Below are 20,694 nucleotides of genomic sequence, written 5' to 3'. Positions count from 1 at the left end.
AGCTTCGTAACCTGACATGGGCACTAACGCTGCTAGACAGCGCAGCGGAGGTTACAATAGTGCAGCAAGCTCTGCGCCCATATCTGAAGGCGACAGCAACTGACACATTCATTACTGTAGAAACTGATGATACTAGAGTGGCTCCCCCTGACAGACTATATGACATAGTCCTTTTAATTGAAGGTGATATAGACATACAACGTACCATAAAAGAGATTTTTTGGGAACATCTGACCTCTACATATGACATTCTGTTAGCAGAGGCAGACTGCCCCCTAGCTTTCGTTTTGGCAGCTGTGCCAAAGGAGCAAGCGCAGAACTTTGCAGAAGAGTGGGCTCAGGTACTAGCTCCGGCGTTGTACCGTACTCAGGTTGGGTGGGACAAGTTGTCGCCAAGCCATGAGATTCCATTAGGGTCTATGCCCAAGCCACAACCCCAATATCCCATGCGCCGCGAAGCTAGATCTCACATCGCAGACATCCTTGAACAATTGGAATATCAAGGTGTAATTGAAACATGTGTGTCACCAATGAATAATCCTCTTTTTACTGTAACCAAACCTGATGGGTTGTACCACCTAGTTTTGGATTATCGGCATTTGAACTCTCATTGTCGGACCTGCGCGGTACAAAGCACCCACAGTTCTGCCCTCGTTGATAGTCTTGTGGATCTTAGATGCAATCATCGGATCGGCTGAAGGCTTTTTCAGCAGCGGAATAATTTTGACCCTCTTCCAGCATTTAGGTACTATTCCACATCCAAGTGAAGAGTTAAGGATTTAATTAATTGCCGTGTTTAGGGGTTCCGCCAGCTTCTTCAGAATCCTAGCTGGGCAGGGGTCGGACGGAGAGCCCGTCTTCAGAGAGGACATAATGTCGAGGGATTTTTCTAGGGAGATGGGCGGGAAAAGGGAAAGTGTACCGCAAAGCCTCAGTGGCCGGACACCGTGCGGCGAAACCACTTCAAAAGAGCCCGTTGGGGCAAAAGAGTGTTGGATCAGATGGATCTTGTCATGGAAAAACATGCCATCTGATGGACCCAACTAAGGGTGGGAGTAAAGTAACAATTTTGAAAATTTCTTTACTTTTATTCTCCGCCCCTTTTATTTTTAATGTAAAAATCTTTTTCTTTTCCACCCGGACATTGTTATAGTAGGCTTTCAACGCTAGTTTATAAATCACTCGGTCCGTGTGATTATACTTGGTATGCCAGACTCTTTCTAGGCGCTTACAAGCACTTCTACTTTCCCTGAGTGTCGTTGCGAACCATGGTGCAGAGGCCCGATTACTTGTGCCATTCCGCATTTTATGGGAAGCCAATGCCCTCACCTGATCCTCCAACCATTGCTCCAGACCAGGTGCATCGATTTCTGGATCTCCGCTCACTGTAAACGGGTGCTTCCCAAGGGCATTCTCTATGCTGTCACATGTGACCTTATTAAAAGGTCTAAAAGTCACAGGGTAGAGCATCTCCCTGTGTTGGGCTTGCACTGCCAACTTCGAAATTTTGAAGCTCAGGAGGAAGTGATCCGACCATATCAATGATCGGGGGGCCTCTATTTCCATCCTCACATTGGAGAATACTTGGTCTAATATATGACCCTTTACATGGGTAGGATGGTGGTTATATGGGGACAGGCCTAGGATCGCTAGAGATTCCAGCAGCCGGCTGGCATCAGGGTCGGATGGCACATCCATATGGACATTAAAGTCTCCTAATAGGAGACAATGCTTATATTTCATTGAGATTAGGGATGTGACATTGGTGAGCGACTCAGTGAACGCACCCACCGGACCCGGTGGCCTATACACTAGGATGCCCGCAATGGATTGGTGCTCCGATATAGTTAGCACAAAACTGAGGCTTTCCGCTTCGGCGATATCCTGGACCAGGGGGGTGGCGCAAGACAGAGATGCTCTAAAAATGATACCCACACCGCCCCCTTTTCCTACAGGACGGTCCTTCCTCAAAAACTGATAGCCTAATGGAATAGCCCCTGCTATTGTTGGATTGGATCCATCATTCAACCATGTCTCGGTTACGAACATGACATCCGGGCTAAACTCCACTAGTAAATCATATAATTGGGCTTCATGTTTTTTAATAGAGCGTGTATTCAGGAGAAGGAACTTAAGAGGGACTTTCTCGCAAGTACCCGGGCCCAGAACTGGGTCCGGACTTGCCATGATGGAGCTACCACCCACCGATGGTCTAGACATGGCGGTGTCGGCCGCACCCTTTGACGTAGATGATCACTCTGCTGTAAACCAGAATCTACAGGAGACCAGAGACAGTCTTGCAAAGGAATACTTGCCCTCCACAACTGATGCTGCACTTCAGATTCCGGTGGTTGGCTGGCTACCTCGAGTTGGTGACCTGGTCCGTGAGAAGGTGGAGAACAAGAAGGAGTTTGGCCCCTCTTTTCGTGCTCCAGTACCAGTGCTTGGCGTGCAGGGTACAAGAACAGTCATTTTACCTCCACTTCCTGGTCGCAAGGATAACAGGTACATCTCCATTGACAATGTCAAATTACAACGAGTGGCCGATTCTTCTTAGTATGACTCCAGCGGTCTCTTGTCCAGCAATGCTGAGAAATTCTGTTTTGGCTCCGGCGACTACCAACAGGCCTGACATTGCCATCGAGATGCATACAGTTACTAATCCTTTATTGCCTCCACTGGCTGGTAGTCCAGTTGAAGATACTGAGTATACTTATCCCACAGATGTGTCGTTGCCTGGTTTACATTCAAGTGCAGTTGACCAGTCACGTTTTTCATTTGACACTAACTCTATGACTTCCAATGCCCCATCTAAAATTTCTATTTTTGCTGCTTGGTTTAAAAGACATTTTTTAATTCCCCCTTGGACCTACATTTGGCTGGTGCTCAGAACTATTTTTTTGTTTATGTCCATTGGATTTGTGGTTGTATTTTTTTGTCTAGTAAATGAACACTATCTCACCGAAAGATCTACAATTAGATTCATTGATGGAACTTTGGCACCCCACTCCTCATCACACATCATGAAAAGGGACCTGACTTTTGTGAATATTACTGCCTGGCCTGTGTTGGATGGGATTGTATGGGATGCTGTTAAATTTCAAATTCATGGTCCAACAGAGGTGATTAATGTCCCCAATGTACTTCGTGTTTCTATGGGGGATGTTGTACAACAAAATATACGCTCTGATGATTGGGATGTCCAAGCTGTAGAGGCTCTTTTTTCTGATTTGAAATATTACGCTGCTTTTGATGCTGAAGATTTATATTTAGACACAGCGAATTATGGAGAGTTGTTTTGCTACCAACACTATGGAAATCATTTTCTGCATAAAGCAAATACACTTAGAAATATCATCAATTTTACACAATGGGAACATTGTCCAGCGCCCATTGAAGGCAGCTCCAAAACTCTAGTGAACAAATTTACATATTTTACTGACTTTAGCGTATCTAAACCTGAAGCCTTTTATTTAAATTGGCTGCAGAGTCAGCTTCCAAAGTTAGACTGACCCACACTAAATTATTGTATTCCAAGTCCTTTATGGATGAATTAGCTATAGGGGGCTATGAGCTGTGGAAATATACCATTGATCTTAAATCAGTTTGGGGTTCTAAAGCGTGGCAGGTACAAGGTACGGAAGCTCTGCATCGTGCTTGCCTTATGCCAAACCACATGTTGTTTTTGAATTTTCAAACCACCTGCTTTGGATTGGCTACTTCTAAAAAAATGAATTCACCTACTATTCCTGATCTGGGCGCTTATCCAACATGGGATAATCACACAGATCTGTCACTTGATGCATTGCAGTCATTTATTACTAATACATCCTTCAACATTTCCAACCTAGACCCTGAAGGGTGGTTAATATGGCAGAAAAACTCAGATTCCTGTCAACATCGCTTTCTGGGTCTGTACCCCAGCTATACACAGGTTAGGGTGGACCCCCGGTTTGAATCTTCCCATTCTGTTACTACATATTCTGTAGGAAAGTTATGTCAAACCTGGCTGCAACATTCCACCTTGGCATCTGTTAAACTTCATTTATCAAAATTGAATGACAAGGTAGATTTGAATGATTTTGTTAAAGGCCCTGTGGGTGGCAGGTCCAAAAGATGGGTGAATGCTGTTTACAACGAAGTTTGGAAATTATCTCAAATTGAAGCTGCTTCTAGATTACGGGCTATTGATCAAGCCAATTTAGAAAATGTGCTAGCTGTCATTGATGATAGCATTAACACCCTTTCTTCCAGAATTTACACGTTAGATAATATTGTTTCATCTGTTGTGGATATTGTTCAGGATGATATGTCTGTTTTATACCATGGTCAAAATCAACTGCATTCTGTAATGCAGTTTGCATGGACTTTACAAACATTGAAGGCTGGGAAAGTTCCTTGGGACTACATGAACACCTCATCATTATACCTGCTGTTTAACCTGACTGATAAACAACAGTTCATGTCCATGAAGGATGCAACATACTCAATATTGCATATTGAAAAGTTGGAACCTTTACCATTCTCTGTGGCCGAATCGAACTCAGCTGTGTGGCTTATCCATTGTTTAATCACCTTACCATTTCCATTGTTTAAGTTCAGTTCATGTATGAAACATTATGCCCTAGGCAGATACGAACCATTGGGTACTGCTTTCCTGCATGAAGTTTGGTCACTCCCATTTACATACAGAAGCCTGAGAGAGGGTAAAGAAGTTTATTTGAAAGGAGAGGAATGCACTTCCACACCTGATCACTCAGTAGTCGGTAGGAACATCCAATTGGATGGCGCATGCAACGTTCAAGTGCCGAATTTAGCTTGCATTCTGAAGGGAAATCCTGTGCCAGCAATTACACCTACATTTACGTTATTGGCTAACGGTAGTTATTTGCTTTTAAATAATGAGGCATGCTGCGGGATGCTAGTGGGGATTCCGTACATTGTAACTGTCTCACAATGCGTAGTCTGCTGTAAAAATGTCCTCTTCCCACCCCCGCATGGGAGACTAGATGTATCCACCTGGCCTTCCATACCAACCTTGAAAGCAGAGTTCAACAAGATGAGCAGAATAAGGGCTCTATTGTCTCAAAAAGAAGTCGCTCTGACTTCCTCCCGTGAAACTTTTGTCCTTCACGTAGCAAACACCTGCACCAGGGTAATGCGCTTTTAAATACTGATCTCCCCATTCATTTCGGTGCTCTGATTCATACTATATTTAATGCCTCATCAACAACTGGCTTGGTGAATTTTTTCAAAGTTGTGGGCTCCGGTCTCGTGACCTCCTTCCAAACAATATTTGGTGTGATACCGGCATTTTTTCATTCTATTTTTTCCAGCGTCTTCGGGGGCTACCGTTGATTCTCGCCCTGACTGCTGGTGCGCTCCTGTTGGTTTGCTTGCTCCGCAATGACTGCACAATCTTTATCACACGACAACCCGCCCCGGCTGCTTCAACTGCGCAACCGGTTGCTTGATTACTATGGAACATTACCACTGGCCAATTTAAGCGTAGCCTATGGATTATCGTTCCGGTTCTCTTACTTTACTTGCGTGCAACCTATTTTCAATTGCCTAGATTGTCCATTCGAATGGGATCTGGATTTGTGCCTGTCGAACACGGCGTCTCCTGCCCCGGATTGTGATCGACAAATGAGTCCCTTAGTGGTTCATGAGTTGGACTGGTCTGGGATTATGACCTGTGGAGCGGCACATGTAGTCCTAGGGAATTGGGATATATACGCGGCAGCATATGACTTCTTGGCGAGAAGTTATCTTGAAGAACACGCAAGTTGTCCTCTGATTGTGCTAAAGGCTCCAGTTATCGAAGAACATGTATGCTCATTTACTTTACTTGACTGGATGGCAGACTCATTTACTGACCATTACAATGACTACCTCTTGGAAGCAGTTGCAACATATTGTACCTAAACGTTGATTGATTAAATTGTCAGTTGTCCATCTTCCGTTCGTGCTAATCCGGATATCTTTTAACTTTTTCTTTTTTTACTCCGCATTGGGCTGTATACCGCCCCTGAGAGAGGTTTTAATTTTTTTCTTTTCCCAACAAATTTTTCGAACTTTCGCTACCAATTATATGGCTTGGCAATACATGAACTTGGTTCTGTTTCCCTCAAACTTGAACTCTGCGTTCCTTCATTCCTTCCCTATTTTGTTCGTGGTCCGATCAAGGGAGGGTGTAGTGGAGACGGGGTTTTATGTGCACACATTGCTATGTTAGCATAAGCGCTTTAGAAGTAAAACACCATCTTGCCACTTTGCTGCTTTTTGCACACGACACTACAGGTGGCTGTTATTAGAAGTAAAACTGCTTGCTTGCTTTTTCTTCACATGAGAATGGTCTGTTGTTCACATCCCTAGACGTGCTCCGCGACCTTAGTCTGAACACTGTGTCCAGAAGCCGTCAAGGTCAAATAACAATGTGTGCTGTTGAATTCAGGTTGCTCGGCCCACGCTCTAGACACAACACACACACAGCTGCAAATATCTGAAACTCGGGTGCCTTTAATATTGCATTTGCATGCATAATTCAGACACTTTCATAAAACCTTTCCAGACACAGAGAGCAGAGCTGATCCTGTGATGTGATTCACATAAGCTGATCTTTGAGGTATGGGGCTCCCCATTCAAACCTATAGACCTTCTATTAGTTTATAGAACTAGTTTACTAGCGAAGGGAGGGTGGTTCACAAAGTATTATAGGACTTGTTTTCCGCTATCATTTGTAATAGGATTTCTCCCTTCATTTTCTATGGTATTGTAACAATGCTGATGGTTTTGTTTTTAATCATTTGTCTGCTTATATTAGCCAAAGTACTGCACCTTAGAGCACGTAGTTAAAAATAAACATTTTAAACTTTTCTGTGTCTCTGATTACTCTTGTTGTGGACTGATATGAGAATAATAACGAAAAGGTGTTTCTGATTCCCACCATTCCTGAGAGTACTCTAAGTCGCTTGTTCTGGGTTGTCTAATCATTGGTAGCTGTGAGATGATATGGAGAACGAATAAGACACTGATGCTAGTCGGATAGGGGTTCTGGGTACTGAGGTGAGTTTTTTGGTACACCACAATTCACTGAGGAACTGGTTTCCTGTGCATAGTTCTGTGCATGAGCAGAATCCCTGCAACAGGAGGAAACCTGTATTATAAACCTTTCAGGAATTGTGTCACAAGAGGGGGCTTGAACAGGAAGGGTTGATCTGGCTGTCGCAAGAATGCCTAGATGGCTGAAAGGTATCCTCTAACTGTGCCTAAGGCAAAGCCCTGTCGGGCGAAGGCGATGCCCTGTTGGGCGAGGGTGAAGCAAACAGTAGAACATCAGATAAGTTTGCAGACAGAGGATCAATGGATATGCCAGCATACAACGCCACTAATTTGTCCCATCAGCAGCCAAATACAGTTTTAGTGGACAGACGCCTGGCTGTTAAGATGATATTGCACACATTGGGAGGGAGGTCGAAATTCTCAGCTGTTGCTGCTCAACCTCCATGCATGGAGTTGAAGAGTGTGCTGGTTCGGGTGCAGTACCCTGCCCTACTGCTTGAAGAGGCAGCCTGATCAGAGAACTGATGCTCATCCTCAGGACTTCGGGATACCATATTCTTTGTGACCAATCTGAAGCCACAAGAATAATTTGGGCCAGTTTTTTCCTGATCTTCTTGGGAACTCTGGACAGGAGTGGTATTGGTGGAAAGACATACAGGAGGTATGAGCTCCAGGCGAGACAAAATGTGTCTCAGACCAAGAATCACCTTCCAGACTCCAGCACGCAGAAGTGCTGACACTGCGTGTTTTCGGCGGTGGCAAATAGATCTAACCAAGGTTCTCCACCGTCCCGAAAGAGACCTTGTTCAACTTCCAGAGGGAGACACCATTTGTGATCCACAAGTCATCAATGGCTGAGTTAGTCTGCCCTGGCTTTTAATGAGCCAGCCAGGTGCTGCACGACCATGAAGATGTCCTGACGTTCTAGCCATTTCCAGAGGCACAGAGCCTCCCAGCGCAGGGTCCAGGACCTCACACCACACAGTTTGTTGAGGTACCACATGGTGGTGGTGATGTCTATGAAAACTTGAACCAGCCTCCCCTTGTTAGATGGATGGGAAGCTTTCAATGCCAAGTGTGTCGCTCTGAACTCCAGCAGGTTGAGGTAGAGTTGAGGCTCTGCCAGAGACCAGAGTCCTCTGATCTCCACCTCTCCCAGATGGCCGCCCAACCCAGGGGTGACGCATCTGTGATCACTGCGAGTTCTAGGTGAGGAGGGGAGAGGGGTCTGCTGCTGACCCAATAGCAGTTCATCAGCCACCACTGCAGGTCTTTTGTAGTTCCCTCTGATATCTGGACCAGATTAGAATGATTTTCCTGATGCTGGGTCTACTGGAACTTCAGGTCCCACTGCAGAGCCCGCGTGTGCCAGCGGTCATGTTTTACCTGCAGTAGGTGATGAGGCCAAGCAGCCTCAGAACCAGTGTCATTGAAATCCAGGATAGAGGCTGAAACATTGGTATCATAACCTGAATACCCTGGACTTGCTGCTCTGAAGGATAAGTGCAAAATTGTACTGTGTCCAGATTAGCTCAGATGAAAGCGAGCATCTGAGTCAGGTGTGACTTTGGTTAGTTGATGGAGAACCCCGGGGAATGCAGGAGGTCCACTGTAGTCTGGATGAGGGAGACCATTCTCTGGGCCGAGCCCACCTTCAACAGCCAGTCGTTGAGGTGGAATTCCCAGCCTACACAGATGGGCTACAACCATTGCCATCACCTTTGTGAACACTCGAGGGGTGCTGGTAAGGCCAAAAGGGAACACAGCAAATTCAAATTTCCCGACCTACCATGAACTGCAGGTAACATGTGTGGGCCGGCAGAACGGGAATATGGAAGTACACATCCTGCAAGCCCAGCTCTACCATGCAGTCTCAAGAGTTCAGAGCTGACAGGACCTCAACCAGAGTGAGCATTTTGAACTTTTCCTTTTTCAGGAAGTAGTTGAGAGGGTGTAGGTCTAGAATAGGATGGAGTCCTCCATTCTTTTTCAGCACCAAAAGTAGAGGGAACAGCAACCCGAACCTACTTTTGATGGCTGGCATCCTCTTGATAGCTCTTTTGGCCAGAAGAGCCTGTACTTCGTTTTGCAAAAGCGAAAGATGGTCCACCAACAGCCGATCGGGGGACAGTGGCATAGGTAGTGAGACTGTTGGAAGGGAAGGGACGGACCTAACCCCGCTGAATGATCTGATGCACCCACAAGGTTTGTAGGAACGGAGTCCACAGCCACGAAAGGAGGACTGGGGTGCCTGTTGGCCGTGGTAGCTTGGAGTGAAAGGACCTGGCTGACAGCACCTTCGGTAGCCACACAAGGAGTGGAAGGTGGATTGCAGCTGACGTGGGGCGATGGTGAGCACAATGAACTAGCGGTGGTCCTGTTATCTTTGCAATTCTCAAGCACTTAATCCACCTTTATGCCAAGAGGCAAGTATCTCAAATGGCATGTTGGTAAGGGATGCCTGGGTGTTAAAAATTAGGAATCTGGTTGGGAGAGGTATGCACCCTGTCCAAGCAGGAACCACAATCGTAGTCTGGGTAAGTCAGAATCACACTATAAATTAACCTGTGCCAGTGGTACAGACCCCAAAAAGGGTCATAAAGTGACGACAGAGGCTGATCCAGATTCACCACTGGATCCTGAGGCCTGAGTTGCACCAAGTCCGAACCCACTGAAGATAATCCAGTCAATGTCCCTCCTGGACTCATGGGGCCTGAAGGCACTCCAGAGACGTCTGACCATACCAAAATGAGGTGCATGCCCTCATACAACTCCCGGAGGTGGGTGGGGGTCGCTCTGGCTATAGAAAACCCGGGGAAGCATAGAGAAGACCCAGGCTAAAGCTCCACAGAGACGACATGGGAGTGGGGCCTAGAGTTATGACATCGTTCCTGTGCCTTAGTCAATGACTTGGACCGGCCGGGAAAAGTCGAAGAGTGTTTTGACTTCTTCTTGTGAGACTTACCTGAAGAAGTCCTGGATCGTGCCAATCAAGGGTGCGAGTGACTCCGAGAGCCGTCACGAGACCTGCCTCGCGACCAGGTACTGGAGCGGTGCAGGGGGAACAACCTTTACAACGCAACTTTTACAACACACTACACTTACAACGCATTTTTTACAACGCAAAATCCATCACAACGCATGACACTACAACGCATTTTTAAAAACTACCTTTACAACACATTCCATTACAACGCCTACCATTACAACGCATAATATTACACTACACTATCCAACACTTACCCTACTGTTGCACCCCCTGGAGATAGAATAGTAATATTTACCCCTATACTATCCAACACTTACCCTACTGTTGCACCCCCTGGAGTTAGAATAGTAATTTTTACCCCTATACTATCCAACACTTACCCTACTGTTGCACCCCCTGGAGTTAGAATAGTAATTTTTACCCCTATACTATCCAACACTTACCCTACTGTTGCACCCCCTGGAGTTAGAATAGTAATTTTTACCCCTATACTATCCAACACTTACCCTACTGTTGCACCCCCTGGAGTTAGAATAGTAATTTTTACCCCTATACTATCCAACACTTACCCTACTGTTGCACCCCCTGGAGTTAGAATAGTAATTTTTACCCCTATACTATCCAACACTTACCCTACTGTTGCACCCCCTGGAGTTAGAATAGTAATTTTTACCCCTATACTATCCAACACTTACCCTACTGTTGCACCCCCTGGAGTTAGAATAGCAATTTTTACCCCTATACTATCCAACACTTACCCTACTGTTGCACCCCCTGGAGTTAGAATAGCAATTTTTACCCCTATACTATCCAACACTTACCCTACTGTTGCACCCCCTGGAGTTAGAATAGTAATTTTTACCCCTATACTATCCAACACTTACCCTACTGTTGCACCCCCTGGAGTTAGAAAAGTAATTTTTACCCCTATACTATCTAATACTTACCTTAAATGTAATTTAATATTATGCGTTGTAATGGTATGCGTTGTAAAGGTAGTTTTTAAAAATGTGTTGTAGTGTCATGCGTTGTAAGTGTAGTGCGTTGTAATGGATTTTGCGTTGTAAAAAATGCGTTGTAAGTGCATGCGTTGTAAAAGTGTGCGTTGTAACGTCATACATCCGCGGTGCAGGGTTGCGTGTCGAAAGGCCATGAGCTTCATGGCTTTCTTGCGGAGGACCTTCCGCAGGCAGGCCATTCGCAAGGACTTGGAGTCGTGGTCCAGCTCCAGGCATCAAAGGCACACCAAGTGGGACATCTGCCTGTGATAGGCACCACAATGTTTAAAACTAGTGTTTTTTTTAGGGGACATAGTCCAATAAAAGGGTTGAAAAAGGCACACTGATGTAAAGTTATAATGTTGAAAAAAGTCAGTCAAAAAGTGCTTACAGTGCTTACACGCTGATTGTGTGGAAAAGATGAACTGGGGTCAGCGTGCTGGGGCGGTGCCTATATATAGGCACCACGCTCATCATTTCCTGCGCAGATGACGCCACAGTGCCTTGCAAAGACAAACAACGCTACCTAATGGTGCACAAGGTGACAGCTCAGAAAAACATCTGGATCCAGTCTGACGCGTGGGGATAATTCTTAAGTAAAGAATCTGAAGCTAGAAGTCTATATCAGATATAATTCTTTGAGCTTTGGGGAAATGACGGTGTTATTTACAGTTGTATAAAAATTACTAAAATCAGGAAATAGATCATGCAACCTCACTGAAAATATAGGTATTAGTGTTATGAGCAGCATATAAAAAAAGAAACCGCCAAAATAAAACATATTTTTACAGCCTTTGTGAAGTTGGTATAGTCAACATACCTGCACCAAAAATCCTTGAAGCAGCCTTGTGGTAATCAGAGTGTCAGGTACACATTAGGACAGGAAACCAATAAAATATGGAAACAGGGCCTAAAATCACAGAGAACGACGGGTGTATTTTTAGAATGCATTTTAATAGTTTTTTCAGAAATTTACTTGACAAGTAATCATGACAATTCAACAGTAAATACACGTCTTAAGAGGACAGAGAAGTATCTTATTGAATTAATAATAACATTATTGTGCATTCCGATCGTAGCGATTACGTAATGTAAGTGTAATATTACGGATTATGTGGATGTTACTTACGGGGGAACAGGTATGAAAGTAATCCACCCAGGGGTCCCAAATCGCCTTGTGTTTGTTAGGGCATCGTCGTGCTCGGTATGCTGCATTCTTGATGCATGCACTTTAGTTCATGCCCCTCATCCATTCTAATACTGGAGCGATTTGTCTAGAACCCCAGTATTTGCCAATGTTCTTTTGCTACTACAAATTCCAGCTTTATCACCCCTTATGTATCCAAAGCTACCCAGGCCATCCATTATTCATAACAGGATGAGTTAAGGAGACATGACTATAGGTTTATGGATTACTGTTCCTCGAGTGTGTCGCTTTATCCCTGTTATGCTCTCAAAGATTTTGTTATGCTCTCAAAAGTTGAACCCCACTCCTTCCCTCTCTATTCCTTCTCTCCGCTGTGTAAGAGGGAAGGCCTCATGGCTGCTTCCGTATTACCGAACAAAACCTAGAATTTATTTGTTTAATGCTACTGTACCCAGCTGTGAAATAGCCTATTATGTGGATAGATACTGTCTCAGAAATAACGTTGGAAACCATGTTGCTGTAAATGTATATACATTGTATTGTATAAAGTGACAGCAAACTATCATTCGTCTAAAGTCTGCTGTAAGTAGATGAGCCTGTTGCTCTTACACCAGCTTGTATTCTGGTTTCTCAAAAATTTGTAACTATAGTTCTGGATTCCAGGTATGTATTTGGTGTTGCCCGCGATTGTGGGCTGCTCTGGATGCAAAGGGGTTTTCTTACTGGTGCCAGTACCCACATAAAGAATGGTTTGCATGCGAAAAACTTGTTGGATGACCTCATGCAATGTAAAATTGCTATTGAAAAACGTCCTGTCAAGATGCAGTGTCTAGAGGAAGTGCATTTACCGATGAAACTAATAAGAAACCTCCACTGTCCGCCAATAACTATGAAGTCAATAGATTGATGTTGGAACACTTCCACATTGGCAAAGAGGGTTCCTGTGATAAATCATATCATCAACTGGGTGAGGGCTTTTCGTTCTTTTAATTTAACAACCTAGCACTGTGACTAAGGCACGCATGATAAGGCAGAAAAATGTAAAGGGTGCAAAGGAGCGATTTAAAAGTTTCACTGAACCAAAGCGCTAAGAAGACAAATAAAAAAGCAGGGATTCTACCAAAGTCAAGCAGAACATCACTGTTTTGCTATTAAGAGATAGGCTTTAAATGCCTACATTCATAGGGGCATATCAGCAACAACCGGCAATAATTATCGCTCAGCGCTCTTAGCGTGAGGATAATTACCGCCGGGGAACGTGGATTTTTATCGTTGCGATAGCGTGCTATTAGCAACGCTTATCTCCTCAGCGATAAAAATCCTAGCGCTAACTGCCTAACGTGAGATTATCGCTGGAAACCCAGCGATAATCTCACGTAGTGTGGCGTTAGCTTGCTGATAGGGCCCCACAAACTTAGCCATGATATCCACCTTCCATAGGATATCATGGCTAAGTCAGTCCTGAAGCAGGCATAAGGAAAGTAGCGATAACAGGGGTTATCGCTACTTTTCCTGCCGCTATGCTTCAGAGTGTGGGGCTTGATGATAGGAGAAATGTCGCTTAGGTCAGAAACGCCCACTTTGCATCTCATTAGAGATGCAAAGCTGGGCGTTAGGAATCCCGACGCTAAAGCAAGGTTTCACTCGTTAGCGTGGCCTTGCTAATTAGGCGATAAAATTATCGCCGCTTTTCGTCCGAAAATGGACGTAAAACCGACGATAATGTTTTATCGCCAGCTTGTAAATATGCCCCATAGTTTTTAACCTTAACCATGAGGTTGGTAAATGGAGCAATGAACTTTCATTGGACCATCACTATAGCACAACCTGTACTGAAGCGGGCATGTTGATAGTGATTCCAAGTAATGTCTGGTCAGAACTGGTGCAGGCATTTCTTGTAACCTATGAAAAATTATATTTTACCACCCTACCTTTTGATTGTGTCATACTTGAAGTTTCTATGGAGCACGAGGCAACTACTATTAGTAATGCATTACACTCTAGCTTGTTTTGATCTACCAAACAACAGGCCTTCAAATACTAACCTACAATATTTCATTGGTCATTTAAATATATTAAGAATGTATGTGGACCTGGACACAAGTCAGTTACAGAGGGTCCCAACACAGCATGCTAAGAACTTATGTAAGTTAAGCAAACTAGGTGGAATAAAAAAGGCAAATGCCTCAGACAGGACCAAATTTGAGCGAAAGAACAGAGGCGGCTGCAGGCAATTCAAATGTGCAACAAAGTATGTACTAAGCCTGGAGATACCATGAATTTGGCAATATGATCACCAAGATTGCTTCTCTGCTCAAACGCCATAATAGATTCTCACTAACAAAGCACCACTTTAAATTTATATTCTACCACTGCCCACTGAAAGGCAGGTGAGGATTTGGCACCCGTTTGGTCTGAATAAGAGGACTCAAGCATAAGCAGGACAAGAGAACCTAAAGTGTCAAAGAAGGTAAATTCTGAAAGGTAGAATTCTTCACTGGACACCACCAAACTATCTCGACCTGAGATAATACTAAACTTGCTACTTTCAGCTCCAAACACGTTCATCAACCACATTCAACATTCTCTGTAGCAGGATGTCGCATAAGCATGTGAGTCGGTGGTAATCAGGATGTTTAAAAAATGAAGACAATAAAAGTAAGATGTTTCTGTAGGCTAGGGTGATGCCAAAAAGAAACAGTCTGGCTGACCATAATTAAGCAGCAGATGTGGTAAGGAAATGAGTTAATGGTATGGTTTAACCAAGCATGACAGAAAGATTATATATGCTTGACAATCCTTTTCTCCAATTTGTTTAGATTAACAGTTTGAAGAATGTGGCACAGCCTCCTCAGTCTTGCCAAGATCTCGTAATGCTCTTCTTATCTACTTGGTTGGAATCCGTTCAATAAAAGAAATATATATTAACTGCATGCAATGGATTGGTCTTAAAATCGTCTTGATATCTTTAAAGAATATATATATATATGTAAGTTTGGAACCAACACCTACCACTATGTGACACCTTTCAGCGACAAGCCCAAACATTTGAAGGGTCATTATACCTGTCGAACTGACCATGTGGTTTATATACTGCAGTGTACATGCAAACTTCAATATGTCGGCAGTACCAAGCTGCAAGCACATATTAGAATCCTGCAGCACTTACGGGCTATAGTAAACTCCGATCCTGCTTACCCGGTAGCCCGACACTTTAAAGCCTGTCATAACAACAATCTGAGCTGTCTGAACTACTTTGTCATAGATTCGGTACCTAAGCAAAAGAGAGGGGGTAACCGTGAAAAAATCCTTAGACAATTGGAATGCAAATATATACTGGAGTTGGATACCCGCACACCAGGAGGTCTCAATATTGGGGAAGATCTGCACCATTTTTTATGAGAGTTCCTTAGTTCTACACAGTAATGGGTTCGTCAATACATATGTTACACAAGGGTCCTCTTTCTGTTTACGTCTGATTTGCCCACATATGTGTGTACATAGTTACATCATTATGAATTTTCTACAGTCATGGACATGAGGGAATAGCCACTTTGACATTTCATCTCCTTCCCGGCCATTTGAATTTAGTTTCATGAGTTTATTATTTGGGTATTTTTTTCCTATCAGTTTCCTCGTGGCCCCGATATAGGTACACATTATGTGTTTTTAGTCGTGCTTTATTCACTTTGTCATTGTGCCACCTTTTTTGTGATTCTAGTAGGCCTCATATATAGGAGTATAAGGCTTTTGATACATTTCAGATTTAGTTTTAAATTATGCCATGTACATAGCGTTTAGGACAATAGGTTGATCTACAGTGTATGCTTTGCATATTTTCCACACGAGATGGGGGTTGTATATATCGAGCTGTATTTGCACATTTACATGCATTTTGCCAGATTTGCACATTCTTTATTGCGGATTTGCACATTGTTGCTGTATTTGCACATATACTTCTATTTAGCGTATTTTGCACGTATATTGCTTACTTTGCACAACATTGGCAAGCGTAGTTTTTTATATGTCGATTTCCCCCATGTACCTTATTGTACCAATTAATTTTGCGCATTTGAGCAACAATTTGAGTTTGTCTGTTTTCATTCATATGTGGAACAACATTTTAAAAATAACGACAGTATTTTTTCTATGCCTATACTCCAAGTATGTTGTTTATGTCCATCAGTAAGGTGGCTCGGACTTGATTTAAAAGCACTACGTTTTGTTCGTGTAAACCATGTGATCAAGACCGCTGTGCCGGTCGAAACGCGTCAGAACCGTTGTTTGTATGGAAATAAACTAAGCGAAAATACCTGTACCAGCGCATTTGTGTCCGTGTCTTGCAGCAACACCGGCTGGTGTTGCGAAAGGAGGAGTGGATATATATATATATATATATATATATATATATATATATATATATATATATATATATATATATTATCTACTGGCGGTCGCCAGTAGATAGTTACAATTAGGACCGAGTTTCCATAGGAAATCTGAAAATTCTATTTTGAATAACTTTGGCGCCGGTTGACGAATCCTCGCAAAATTTTCAAAACTAATGGGGCGCTCCGTTCAGCTCCTACCCATAAAGTCTCGGGGTGATTCGTCAAGCGGCGGCCGAGAAAAAAGGGGGGTCCCAAAACGCGTTTTCCCCATGCATTTTTCCATAGGACCTTTAGTCGAAGGTACAGACCGAACGGCTGAACAGAATTACTTGAAATTTGGCAGAGAGGTAGTCCTCAGGTCAGGGAAGTGCCTTTTGCAGGTCTGGTGTCAATCTGTTCAGTAGTTCCTGAGAAAATAGCATTTAAAAGCATATAAATATCTATAAGCGCGCACCGTGCGCGCACCGTGCGAGCACCCTAACGTGCCCGAGCGTAATTCTGATTGGTGGTTACATGTTAGTCAACGTTCGAATCGGTCGAAATCAGGAAGTGTCGGCCGCCATTTTGTTTGTTTTCAGTGCGAGAGTGAAAAAGGAAGGTGGCGAACGTGAAAAGGGGACAGGGTAGAGAGTTCCTGACCCCCTAGCCTTTGTCAGGGGGTCCCTGAAGGACCCCGAAGGCAGAATTTTTTTTAAAATTTTTTTTTTTTTTTAAATCGAGGGGGTGCGAAAAAAATACGTAGTTTATTGTAAAATAAATATATAAAAAAAAATAATACATACATAAATTAGCATTTAAAAAAACGTACAAATTCACTGAAAAAACCATAGGTTTCACACACGTTATAGTTAGGAATTAGCATTTAAAAAACCTTGCAAATTCACTTAAAAAACCATAGGTTTCACACATGTTATAGTTAGGTGGATATTTCACTCGTAACAAACCAATGAAATTCCCCCGTTATAGTTAGTTCAGATAACTATAACTCGCGCGACTGCCACTCTATCACAAGGATGATGTCATCAGTGATGTCATGAGTGATGCCACTGACCATGTCATGAGTGATGTAATATGTGACGTCATGAGCAGTGGATTGCGGGCGCGCGAGTTATAGTTATCTGAACTAACTATAACGGGGGAAAACCTATGGTTTTTTAAGTGAATTTGCAAGGTTTTTTAAATGCTAATTCCTAACTATAACGTGTGTGAAACCTATGGTTTTTTCAGTGAATATACATATATAAGACTAAATAAGAATATATTTATATCATAACTAAAATACAAATGTGTGCATAAACAAATAACAAAGTGGACAATGCAATTAATAGTTTAATGTCCTAAAAAGAGATTCATTCAAACAATTATTTACAAAAAATACATTTACCTGTTACAAACAAGTGAGAAGGGGCTAGAAAATTAGTCACACCATTCCACATTTAGAAAGTTGATATTTCTTAATTTCTGAGGTAGGATACAACTCTTTTGAAAGAAACTGGTGTGGGTTGATCATTTCTTCAATCATCAATTTTCTAGTTGTGAGATGATTTGCAATATTTAAGTATAACTTTTCGTGCACAAACTGTAGCTTTTATGACACAAAGGTGTAGAATATATCTTTTAGCATAACTGAGGAAACGTAAGTTAAAAGCAAACTAAAGGCATCAATAGGAGCTGTACATTTGTAATTAAACTAACAGCAGATTTAATTTTCACCCACCATTCAAAACTTAAAGGACATCTTTATATATTTATTGGATGGATTAACAAGATTGGTGAGTTAGTGCATTTTCTCTTATTTGATTAGTTTCCTACTTTTACATTGATGGAGTCTGTCAGCAGTTCTAACTTTATAGGGCCATGTTTTATTCCATGTCCTCTAACTCACCCATTTGCAGAGCATCCTAGTGGCATTCATTTCTGATGGAAGTGCTTAATTCCTTCCGGGGCTTAATTGACCTCCTACCCCATTTCCACCCCACTTACTCTCAAAAGATTTATTCTTCCACTAGTTAGATACAATATTTTATTTAAAAGGGCACTTGAGATAATTGTAGTTTGTTGAATATTGAGGTATGAGCCTAAATCAACACCCAACACCAACAAAATGTGTCAGTTGTAAATTGTCAGTGTGACAATGGGGAACTAGATACATTTGAATATTCTGAACCTCAAAAAGGCTTATCATAAGAAAATAAGGTACTTACATTGCCAACTAGACAACACATTCATCAATATGCATTTGTTGGTGTGCTTAAGACTTTTAAAAATATTTTTTATTTTGTTTTACGAGCACAACTATACAGATGGAACAAGAAACGAACATACGTACATGTAATATGGTCTTGCTTCAGATAGATTAGTGCAAATAAAAATCCGATGTCCATCAGCAGGTGTGTTATTACAGCAAATGGCATTCTGATAATCGATTACAGTCTGCAAGGAAGTGAGTGTGTCTGCTTTCTACATTGAATGGTGATGATTTCACAATTACCCTGTTCCTATGCATGAAGATAAAAACTTCCACACCTCACATACATCAGTAAATGCCATCACCCATATACATATTTCTAACAACCATCCCATTATCGGGGGAGCGCCGTCATTTGCCCACCAAATTGATATTTGTCTTTTAGATAATAGTAAGGTAAGATCTGCCAATTTTCACGCTCTCTTTTCTTTTTACAACCTAGGCAAAAGACCCAATATGGATATTTTAGGGTACGTCCCCAATTTGAGATCAGTGATCTCACAAATATGATCGAAAACCTTGGTCCAATATAAAAAGAGGTTCGAGAATGACAAAAACATGTGTAGGAGGTCCACACCAGATGCTTTACATCTACAGCACGTATCTAGGGAAAATCTAAATATTCTGTGCAGCCTGCTCGTGGTAGGTTTGGAATATCTAGTTCTTTTGTATCAGCTCCCCAGCACTGGGAGACTCCGTTCTTGAGTAGCCATGTCCTTTACAAATGAAAAAAAGTAAATTAAAAAAAAAGGTATGATGTACGGTGTAACATATTACATTGTAAAAAGCATGAGCATTTTGCGAGAACACACTTGGATAGACAATTATCTAATTCCATTCCCTGTCAGTTATTTCATCACTTATATCATCTGTCCAGACCACCAGGAGTATTTTTGTAATTTTCCCTAATCCTTTATAGATCTTAGTCACTGCTCTGCACGATGTACTCAGTGTGAGTATAGTGCCAGAGACACTCTTGTGGTTTGAGACCGTGTGATGACCTTTGACTACCATTATTTTAACTGACTTTAGTGTGTTATTTCATCCTAGCCTGAATGTATGATGTCCTGCATAAGCATGCTTCTCTTAAAAGTTTTGTTCTTGTAATCTTGCTGTCTTTCAGTGGGAGCTGTCACAGAGTAAGACAGCCTTGCCAAGAGCAGAGCGTGTGGGATGTGCATTTGAAAGCATGAAAGGGAGAGAGAGGTGTGGAATGTACTCTTTGGTTTTGAAGTGCAGTATTGTGGGCAGTGATGCATACATGTGCTCGTTGTTGTATTATTGGCTTTGACATGGCCTCATGTCATCCTTTTACCTGACTTTGCCTTGCTTCAGCATTTCTGCGTGCACAGCAGCTCTTGCAAGTTGTTTGGTTATAAGAATTATGAAGTGCTTACTATTGGCTTTGACATGGCCTCATGTCATCCTTTTTAATACTAATAATAATACAGTCATTCATTGAGCGCGAACAGCTACCTCCAAAGAGGTGTCCCGGCGCTAAAGCGACAAGTGACGCGCGGGAGACAAGCAACAAACAAGTCACATAGGATTAAGCTAGGTTAAAAAGCCATGTTTTACTGCCTTCCTAAATTGTGTTTCAGAAGAAATCTGACGCAAGGAATTAGGGACGGAATTCCATAATTTGGACGCCCCAAACATAAAAGATCTGCCACTCAGCCGGGTTTTCTTCACTCGTGGAGAGTGAAGTAATTTCTGGGAATTTGATCTCAAAGCACACATCTGCACGAGACCCACCATTCCTTTCTCTCCAGCAGTTACAACGCTCTGAAGTAGCTGTAAAATGAAACAAGCCCTATACAATAAAACTAAATAAAGATAAAAGCATTTAGAGCCAC

At 42.6% G+C, this 20,694-nt stretch overlaps 1 protein-coding gene across 3 annotated transcripts in view; it reads right to left on the bottom strand.

Annotated features, from left to right (window-relative positions):
• Positions 1-20,694, bottom strand: part of ZBTB20 (zinc finger and BTB domain containing 20) — a 1,375,461-nt gene that overhangs the window by 696,609 nt on the left and 658,158 nt on the right. For all 3 annotated transcript variants that reach the window (XM_085621157.1, XM_085621156.1, XM_085621158.1), the window contains one exon: positions 11,873-11,962. The gene's annotated coding sequence lies outside the window, so the exon portion shown is untranslated. The remainder of the gene's footprint in view (positions 1-11,872; positions 11,963-20,694) is intronic.

This window comes from Triturus cristatus, chromosome 8 (genome assembly GCF_964204655.1).
Source record: "Triturus cristatus chromosome 8, aTriCri1.1, whole genome shotgun sequence".
Classification (NCBI taxonomy): domain Eukaryota; kingdom Metazoa; phylum Chordata; class Amphibia; order Caudata; family Salamandridae; genus Triturus; species Triturus cristatus.
The sequence above is the reverse complement of the archived record's forward strand: the minus strand, read 5'-3'. Positions and strand labels throughout refer to the sequence as shown.